The following is a 10,129-nucleotide window of genomic DNA, read 5'->3' as shown; positions in this document are numbered from 1 at the left end:
TTTTCACGGCAGAAACATAATCACATCCAAGTTAATGTGCGACTCATGATTGTCTAATAAAATGAGGATTTGATTGTCTTTTGAACATGCGGTGTGTAATTTAACATGTTTGACCACCTCAAAGAAAACTTCTTGAGACATCCAGCCAGAACGAGTCGCAAAACCGACACTGCCTGTTGGTGCTCCATTAAGGAAAATGTCCTTATAATGAACACGGGGAAAACACATAAGCAGGAGGTATTGTGTTACCAGAAGCTTTTATAATCCCACAAAAATGTTACAAGCTCTCCTCGCTCTGCGGGAAACATTCTGGCCTACCTGTTTTTAACACCAGTCGGAGCAACCAATCTTTGGAGCTTGTAATACAGTAGTTATGCCAGATTCATCTATGTTTATGATTCTGTCACTAGTAAAGTGATATTTTTCCATAACTGTTTCCAAATTATTGAAGAATGAATCAACATTTTGTTATTAAAGTTTATATTTCTAGCAAAGCTGGTGTTTTCTGGCTTTCTCAGACTCAGTGTAGACTGATGACGGCGCATAAAACATTTTAGCCATTCAATATTTGCTAGTTTTTCATCTTCCCACTTACAAGGAATCTCAAGCCCAAGTTTTTTAGCATATGAATAGGCAAATTCACGTACCTGTCTATAGGTTAGGCCGTACATCATTTTTACTGCATTGAATTAGATAGTCTACTATCATATTTTCTTGTACATCTGTAAAAATCTGTCTGGTGTTATACTTGCTAGACCGGGGAAAAAGTAGATTGCACAGGATCGTCCTCATTTTCAGCGTTTGGCAGCTTTTGAAGTCTTTTGTGAAGCATAGATTTAGAAAGTCCATATGTTGCAGCAGCTCCACGGATTGTTTGGTTGCCATTCCGTATATCCTCAATAGCACATCTGACTGCATCCTCTGAAATTGCAGCTCTCTCGGTTTTTCTTATGTAGGTTCTCACCATCTTCACCCTAAAAAATAAATAAATCAATGTATATAACTGTTGTATTTAGATAAAGATAAAACTAGTTAATCTTAAAAAGCCTTTTGAAATCTGTATTGGGCAATAAATATTGCAACCTCCCTTGATTGATGTGGTGTCAAGGCTTGGTTAAGCTATAATTTACTTAATTTTGGTTATGGGAGCAAAAACAAAATGTTCTAGATCATGAAAATGACTAAAAATGATTCACAACAAGTGTACATGCTAGTTTATTAGCTATACATTTATGAGATGTTAAATAAGTAACTAATATAACACTTGTCCAAAACTACCCCCTTGTCCACATGTGCCCCCTTGAAAGTGTCCACATGTACCCCACCAGTAGATTGTAGGTGGTTTGAATGCATTCTCATCGATATTTTTTTTTAGGTTAGGATTTATGACATCTTCTACACAATAAAATGTTGCTTAAATATTACTAAGTTTATAAAAATACCTTATGTTATAAGGAAGAGCCCGAATAAAATAACTTTTAAAGTTAAAATTTGGGCTCAATTTTTACTTTTTACATAAAAAAACATAAAAAATATTCTTACCTCTTAAACATGTAGCCAAACAGCACTAAATTTATCTGGAGGGAAACAGTAGACCAACACTGTTCTGTGAACAAAGTTTGAACTAAACTGGTTAGTTGCATGGCGGGAAATTCAAATTGTCCACTTGTGCCCCCTGTCCACATGTGCCCCCCTCTCCCCTACTTATATATTTCAATAATATTTTTTTTTAGCAATATTTATATTTTTCCAAGAGTGTTTAATGTTAAAAAAATATATAAAATACATTTTGGGTGTATCATTTAATTAAAGAATAAGAATAATTTATTCACACAATAGAACTCAAAGGTTTTCTGTGCAAGTCAAAACATCAGTATCGAAAGTAATTATTTACAACAGAGCTTACAATTTAAAGGTAAAACACTTTAAATGTCATTAATTAAGTGAGGAATACCCTCTAACTGTCAGGAAGATACAGTGAAACTTATATTTTCATATGCAATTTTAAAATGAATCAAAGTATGTTTTATGTAAATCAATGATGCTGTTGAAATATTGAACTGAACAATTGATTTTGAATAAACTATTTAATAATTTAATTCTTATATATATATATATATATATATATATATATATATATATATATATATAATACATAGGTTGATTTATAAAGTAGTAACTAATCGTTTATGTTATATAAAATAAATTAACCCAATGACTTTAATTATAATGAAGCAGTGTCTGTAACACTGCTACTATTCGTATTTGCTACTATTAAATCCTTAATAATTTTTGCTAACAAAAGATTTGTTTATAATAATATTGTTTATATACAATAAAGCAGGATCGTTAGAATTTAAGCGGCTTTTATGTAGCTAGAACATTTTGGCCATTTTAGACAACACTTGTTACATTTAATCAGTAATAACACAAAATGTTAATTTTTAGGTGTGTTTGTTACAGATTAAGACCACTGTTACATAAGTTTTTAGATCAATAATTTAGATTGCAGGGATATTAACATTCGCAATTATACATAATTGTTATCGGCAATCTTGTGCATGAAACATTGTTCCTACTTCATTCACCCATTATGATTACCGATAACTTCTCACATTTAAAGGATTTAGGTAAGTGTAAATGATTTGTTCAATGTGAACCGAAACACAGACGACATTGTGACTGTGACCTGTCACACGACATCTGTCACTGTCACTGTTGGGGTTGACATCTGACAGCAAACTCTGTTTCTGACAGTGTGCCAACATCGCTGCTAGTGAATCAAGCTCTTAACCACAATCCAAGCATTTGACACAAAAATTTCACAAAACTAAAAATTGCATGTTGTTCTACAGTTATGGATTGGCTAATCATCAATAAATTACCTTGATTCACAGTAAATTTAAGGTCTCGTATTAAATACAGTACTATGTGTCACAAAAATTATAAGAATGCAGGGAAACTACAAGATCAATACTTTCAAGTTCTGAGACTATTTTTTAACTTAATTTTAGGTTTTCTGATTTTAAGACAAAAATTTATTACCTGGCTGTTTATTCTTATATACGTATATAGGAAGTTCCGAGAGTGGAGGGTCAAAGGTGGAGATAATTCAGGAGGTAATTTTCAACAAAAAACACTAAACACATGGTTATCCAATTCTTGGTATTTTCATAATTAATAATATTTTTGTGAGCTTAAACTAGAATTATATGTCTAAAATATGAAAACATTTTGTAATCATAAAAACTAATATCTCTTTTAATTCCATTATTGTTGTGGTAATACAGCATGAAATCCTCAAAACTATAGTAGCCTACTGTAGTAGCTATTTTCATATACTTAAATATAAAAATAGTTTACTTCAACTCTATCAAGTTTAAAATGTTCACCTATAAAAATAACTGGTTAATAACACCTTGTTAAGAAAGTGATCCATCATTTTCTAAACTTCCTATTTAATAAAAACTTATTTTACTAATTTACTTTCACTGTATTTATCGCAGCTACAAAAACAGTAATAAAATCTGAAATTGTATGTACTATTCCATGATTTTAAAACATTTAAATTTTAATATTTTGCTGTGATAAAGTCATACATTGACGAAAACTAAAGTTTTTATCTTTATGAAAAACGAAGCCTATAGCTCATTAAAAAGTTTCTTGCATTATGTAAATATGGCATGTAGGAATATTTCATATTCAGTGCTTGATTTCTAGAACTAGATGTTCCTCTAATGATGAGCTACTCTGCTTTGTTATGTTGAAGGGTATTAGAAATTGTAAAGATATATTCGTTCTGATTGATGGTAACAATTACTTTGACATGCTCACTACTAGTTTGTCTGGCTATCTGCATATATTTATAGGGTGTTACTTAAACTGTATAAACATTATTAGTTTCAACAGTTTTAAGATTCTATTAGTATTGCTTTAATTTTCTTGTGTTATAATATGTGTAAAAATATACAAAATGCACTGATCTAAAATGTTTATTGATTTTTTCACATTTAAGTTAATGTTATGTACTGTCATATATATATATATGTTAATGTCATTTTGTATAATATGTCATTTTGTGTCATAATGTGTAGGGGCCTACTTGATTTTTTTTTTAATTATTTAGAAAAGGAATATTTTCTAGTACAAAAGTTTACATTCAACCATTTTTGTTGCATTGGAAAGCAACAAAAACAAAACCATACATATTTAATAAGGAATTTGCTAAAGACACTTAGACAAACTGCATAAATTTACAGTTATAACTATGATTATTCTAATAGTATTCTATATTGTTCTAATAATGTCTTAAAAATAATTCTTGAAGGATAATATTTAACTAAAAATAGTTGTATGGTTTACCTTTTTAAATTCTTGTTTGAATTCAAGATGCCTTCAAAACATAAGGTATGTATTTATTATCTTGTATGAAATTGCCCATAGATGATAGCAAGGCCTTATTCGCAATTATATCTTGAGACTGGCGAGGCACTGTTGTCTGAAAATCTGAAGTATACTATTCTCAATATGTTCATACACTAGCAGAATATAGAAATCCTTGTTGTATTTCCAATGTCATCTTCAAACTGATAGGCTAGATTTCTCATGTGAATTTCTTTCCAATGACACACAATGACATGTATTATTATGATGACTCATTATGTGTATTCACAATAATCAACCTCGTCTTAAAATTGGTAAGACAAGGTTAGCTGTGAAGCTAAAGGACAGAATCCCAATATCTCCAAAATATTAAGGTTATTTGCCAGTTGTATTACAAATGCTTTTTTTTATATTTCCACCATTATTGAGTTAACTTTAATTTGGATCACGTCTCCAGAACAATTCACAAACATTGAATATCATCTAAGTTTTTCGAAGATAATAAATCACAATTTTAAAGTCAGGCAGGAAACCAGTTTCTTAGTATTAAGCATCTATGAGATAACAAGAATAATTATATAACAATTAGTGTTATCTGAGAAGTTCCTAAACTTTCAGTGTAGCTATATATACTGTTGAACTATGGTCATCTGAAAAAGAACTTTCTAGATTTCAGATATTGCTATTTATTAATACATTTAATATTTTCTAAATAAATAGAGCTACGATACATGTATTAAAATTTTACCTTAGGAAAAACAGGTTACTGCAGTCACCCCAATCTCCCCAACTTACTTAAATGACTAGATCAATTAAAAATATCAGTGAAAAATGAATGCAATGCTCAATTTTAAGACTTAAAAAACAATTGGTATTTTTTTTTAATTTTCCAGTAAAATACAATCAAACAATAATTTAAAAGCTTTCCATACATCGCTTGAAAGATTTTGATTCAATGTTTAAGCTCTGTCAGAAATCTTAATACGCTGAAATTACATCTCTGAAACAAATTCACTTCAAAGCATTTAGTATCAGAATATGTGTAGATATAGTTATGTACCATTCTAAAAATTGACAAAGTCTAGTTAATAACAACTCATTACCATTAAATTACCTGGGATTTTGCACATACCTCTTACAATATAAATACTTACATAACCTGTTTCACTAACTGATTACATATCTGTACCCCACTGTTCTTTATGCAAAAGAAATCACTTTAATATCTCACAGACTATAGAACAAAATTATCTTGTCAAAAATATATTTTTTAAATGACCTACAGTCTCTAATATCAGATCCCAAGATTGTCCTAAGGTATACATTTATGAAATGTTATATAATACTGAAAAAGCTAATATCCTAGAAAAGATTGAGACCCCGCACTGAGGATAAACGCATGCAAAGCTGTGTGTAACTGCTTGTAGCCTATATGTTTGAGAGCTGTGAGAAGAATAATCTATTGTTGTTTTCATTGAATATAAACTTTTATATCATGTATGTTACTAACATAATGACAATCCAAACTTTTTAGTGAATTTGTTGCTCAATCTTAAGTCTCCAAAATAGCTCTAGAATAAAATAAAAATTTAAATCAGGCTACACTATATTAGGCCTAACTGTTCTGTAGTATTTTAGATATTTTTCTATGGATCTAAATAGATTTAATTTAAGATAAACATAAAAGGTAAATCAAAACAAGTGATTATTATAATACAAGGTAGAGTAGTAATAAAGATTACCTTAATGAAAGAATCTCTGCTTCTTCATTAGAGTACTGCCCTGAAGAAAAACCAACAAAACGCACTAATTTTTATTATATGACAATCAACACGAATGGAATCAATAACACAAACCGTTATGAAGTAAACCCAATCATGAGACGTCAATTGATAGATTGTCCACAATCACAATAAACCCTGCACATAATCCAACGCATGATGTTTGACAAGAACTAGGGATATCACATAAATTAAAATTTTATAATATACCACTAACATACAAAACAACACATAAAAACGTAAACACTTCAGCGTTTAAACGAACTAAAATAATATCAAAACATAACCTTTCATAGAAACGTCAATTAACTTACAAGGTCCTCGCGTAAACTGACTAATGCGCATGTGTGATCTGCGTCGTCTGCTGTGAGTGACCGCTAATGTCTGCAATACAGCAGCCATAAGCCAATGAATGTATTAAATCATTTCAAAGGCATACAAGTTGTGATTGTTAATAATCAGTACGAGTTAAACCCATACTGTATAAAACAAACTTTTAACGTATCATACTTTATTACTGATATTAGGTTGCTGTAAACTCTTAGGATACTTTAGTATTATTCAGACGCCATTTCCAGAGGAGGGTTTTCTTACCACGGCCCATAAAAACTACATTATTAAAAAGAACAGACGTTATTTGATTTACTGTGACATATTACATGTCATCAAGACAAACAGGGGCGCAGTGACGGGGGGGGGGACGAACGGTACCTTCCCCCTCCAACAACATGTTGTTTGAAAATACTCGATAGCTTAACAGTCTATTTTCGATTAAAGATATAATTATGTAGCAACTTTGAAATAAATCATTATCAAATATATAAATTAACATCTCATATTTATTTAAATTTACTAAATACACGGAACTGCATATATAAGAATTCAACTTTGTTTAAACCCCTAAATATTTGAATTTTACCGCACGCTTCAACCACGAAATTAAGGTTAGTTCTTACTATTCTACTGGTTTCTACCAGTACCCGGCGAGTCAGTAACCGTGTAATGTACTCGTACTGATTTAGAATCACATTTTAAAGAGTTCTCTTAAAATTGTATACGTTCGTTCCAGGCACTGCTACTGCTAAACTAGTCTGAGTATTTTGTACCAGGAACGGCAGCAAGTGTGTACAGTATCGTAAAGTATCTGTAACAGTAACCTGTACTGTGTGCTTTCGGTTTGCGACAACTTGTACTGTCTGTACAAACGAGTAAACGGTACGAAAAGTATCTTTTGCAATAGTCTCGACGTGACCAGTTGTCACAGTAGTGAGTGACTTGCCAAGGTCTGAACAGTTCTGTAGGTCTACTGTCTTAGTTTGTGGCCAGTTGTTGTCGCTACGAGACAACACCGGCAGTCTGGTAATTGCGCAATAACACGAACAGTTACTGCTTACAGTGAATTAATAAAACTTGCTCAATTTAATCTGTATTAAAAATTCAAGTTTTAATTAGATTTGGATTTGCAAAGCATAGCTTTGATTGAAAATTGTCAAAATCCGGCATTTTTCATTGTTATCGATATAAAGACTGGAAGTTATATTATTAGGCAGTTAAACATGTAGGAATGCAGAAATAAAAAGCTATTTTTAATATAACTTCCGTTATTGTAGCTATATTTCTTAGTTTGTGGTCAACTTTTGAACTCGGATATCTGTACTTTTGATTCGAGAGTAGACATCAAGATTTAGTTTTGGTTTTGATTTGTGGCTTAAAATTGACTATATTAAAAAAAATCTTATGATTAAATTTTGTTTTAGTTACATACTACACTGCATGTAAACTGCGTGTGTTGAAGAATATTTTTAATATCCCTGTTTAAGCTTACCCTTGTTATTGGTAGTAGAGTTGTTTTACTGTAACCTTTATACACTGTGACTTGATAGAATTATTTTTTACGATTTTATGACCTGGTATTTCAAAACTTTTCATGGGGAGGTCTCCAGGACCTCCCCCCAGTATGTGGTGTTTTTCCTTACCCCCAACTCTTTGGTGCTTCGGACACCCCCTGGAGAATATTTCTCGGTGCGCCACTGAGGTCGATCGGTTATGGTTTTAACTCCAAAAAAGAAGTGATGTCGGCGAGGAGGCCACTCTTTCCCTGTCTACTATTTGACATTAAGCGATGTAAGTTAGTAGATTTAGATTAGGTTATCATAAATATGTTGCTATTAGTACCAAAGGTAAATATAAAATATAACATTTACAAGCGCTCACGTGATCTGAGCTTGAATTTCGGTACTATAAAGGGGGTTTTCTCTTTTCCCCCAGAAGTGCGGGGCCACCAAAGCCCGCACTGATAGCTAGGAGCATTCCCGATCTCAGATCACGTGCCGGATCGTCCTATGTGATCTGCATCGGAAAAGTTGAACTTCTGTGCCAGCCCGCACTCCTTGTGAAAAAAAGTAAAACATCCCTCAATAGCACCTAAATTCAAGCTCAGATCACGCGAGCGTTTGTTAAAGGTTTATATTTACAATACTTACCTATGTATTTACCTATTTAGAATAGCTCAGTAATAAATAGTAGATATAAACAGAGTGGCCTCCTTCTCGCCAACATAACATCGTTTTCTTTTGGGAGGCAGATAACAAGAACCAATGGTCATAATGACATGTAATTTTCACAGTAAATCAAATAAAGTCTGTTCTTTATAATAATGCAGATCACTTTCAAAGGCAATTAAAGCTTATAAACAACATTATTATTTCCGTGAAAATATTTCATTTATTTACTTCCAATGGACATACATATCCATTACTCATATTAAATTTACAATAAGTAATAACGACCTAAAAAGAAATAAATAATTTATCCAACAATAGCATACCAAATATCAAGAAATTAAATAACAAATAAGTTAATACCTATTATATTAAGAGTCACAAAGTAACAGAAAATATTACTGGGAAATTAGGAATAAATAATTATTGTATGTACCAATAACAACCAATGTACTTTATAATAAGTATGCCACTTTAGACATGTTTATCAATAATAACAATACACAAGAATTACAAAAAAAGAGGCTATATAACATTGGGGTTATATTGATACTAGTGTAAAGCACAACGCACATTCCGCTTTAGTGTTCTCGCACTATCATTAGTTAACAGAGGTAAATTGTTGCCAGGTTTTTGGTGGTTGCAACTATGCTAGGTGCATAATTTTTAAGCCCTGTAGTGACACCTAGGAAAGATTAGTTTATTAATACGGGTAAGTCAGGAGTATTTCAAAAGTGATCACTTTAAGATTTTGAAGCTAAATAATGTGCCATTCCAAATTTTGGAGATCAAGTTTGCTATATAAATCATTAACTGGCATTTTAAAACACTGGTTTTCAACCTGGGGGATAAAATGTTGTTGGACACGTTCAAATACTTCACATAGATATTTTTGACGAGTTTCTCAGAAAGTTGACCTCAATTCTAGTATCTGACAAATTGTCACATTATATAGCCCTCAGTGTAACTACACTCACTGCTCAGAGAAGTAGGAAATAAAAGCAACCATTTTATTGGACATAGTCGAGACACTGTTCATATTCAGGTTTTAATAACTGCTTGATACCAAGATCTTTCACTTCTTGCTCTCTATTATATGTGATTAATAAAATTAAACGAGGATGGACAGATAAATAAGATGACTCAAAAGCAGGGCAACAATTTGTCAATACTGCCGAACTAGTGTGTAAAGTTCAAATGAATATTTTCAGATGGACGTTTCAGCATGAACTCTGGGTTGCACCTTGTAAGTTATAAACCACTATTGTATGAAACAATTTCTGGATATCTGGTTTTTTAGAATACTAAAATCATCGACATCTAACTGTGCTAAAAATACTAACTGACAAACTAAAGCAAATCATGCAGCAAATCAACAAGATTTTCTTCAATATTTTGTGTACATATGTGATAGTATTTTAGGGACATGTACTCAAATAAGCTCACAGTTCTGGTCTTGCATCA

This window comes from Homalodisca vitripennis, chromosome 4 (assembly GCF_021130785.1).
Source record: "Homalodisca vitripennis isolate AUS2020 chromosome 4, UT_GWSS_2.1, whole genome shotgun sequence".
NCBI lineage: Eukaryota > Metazoa > Arthropoda > Insecta > Hemiptera > Cicadellidae > Homalodisca > Homalodisca vitripennis.
Note: the sequence above shows the minus strand (reverse complement) of the source record.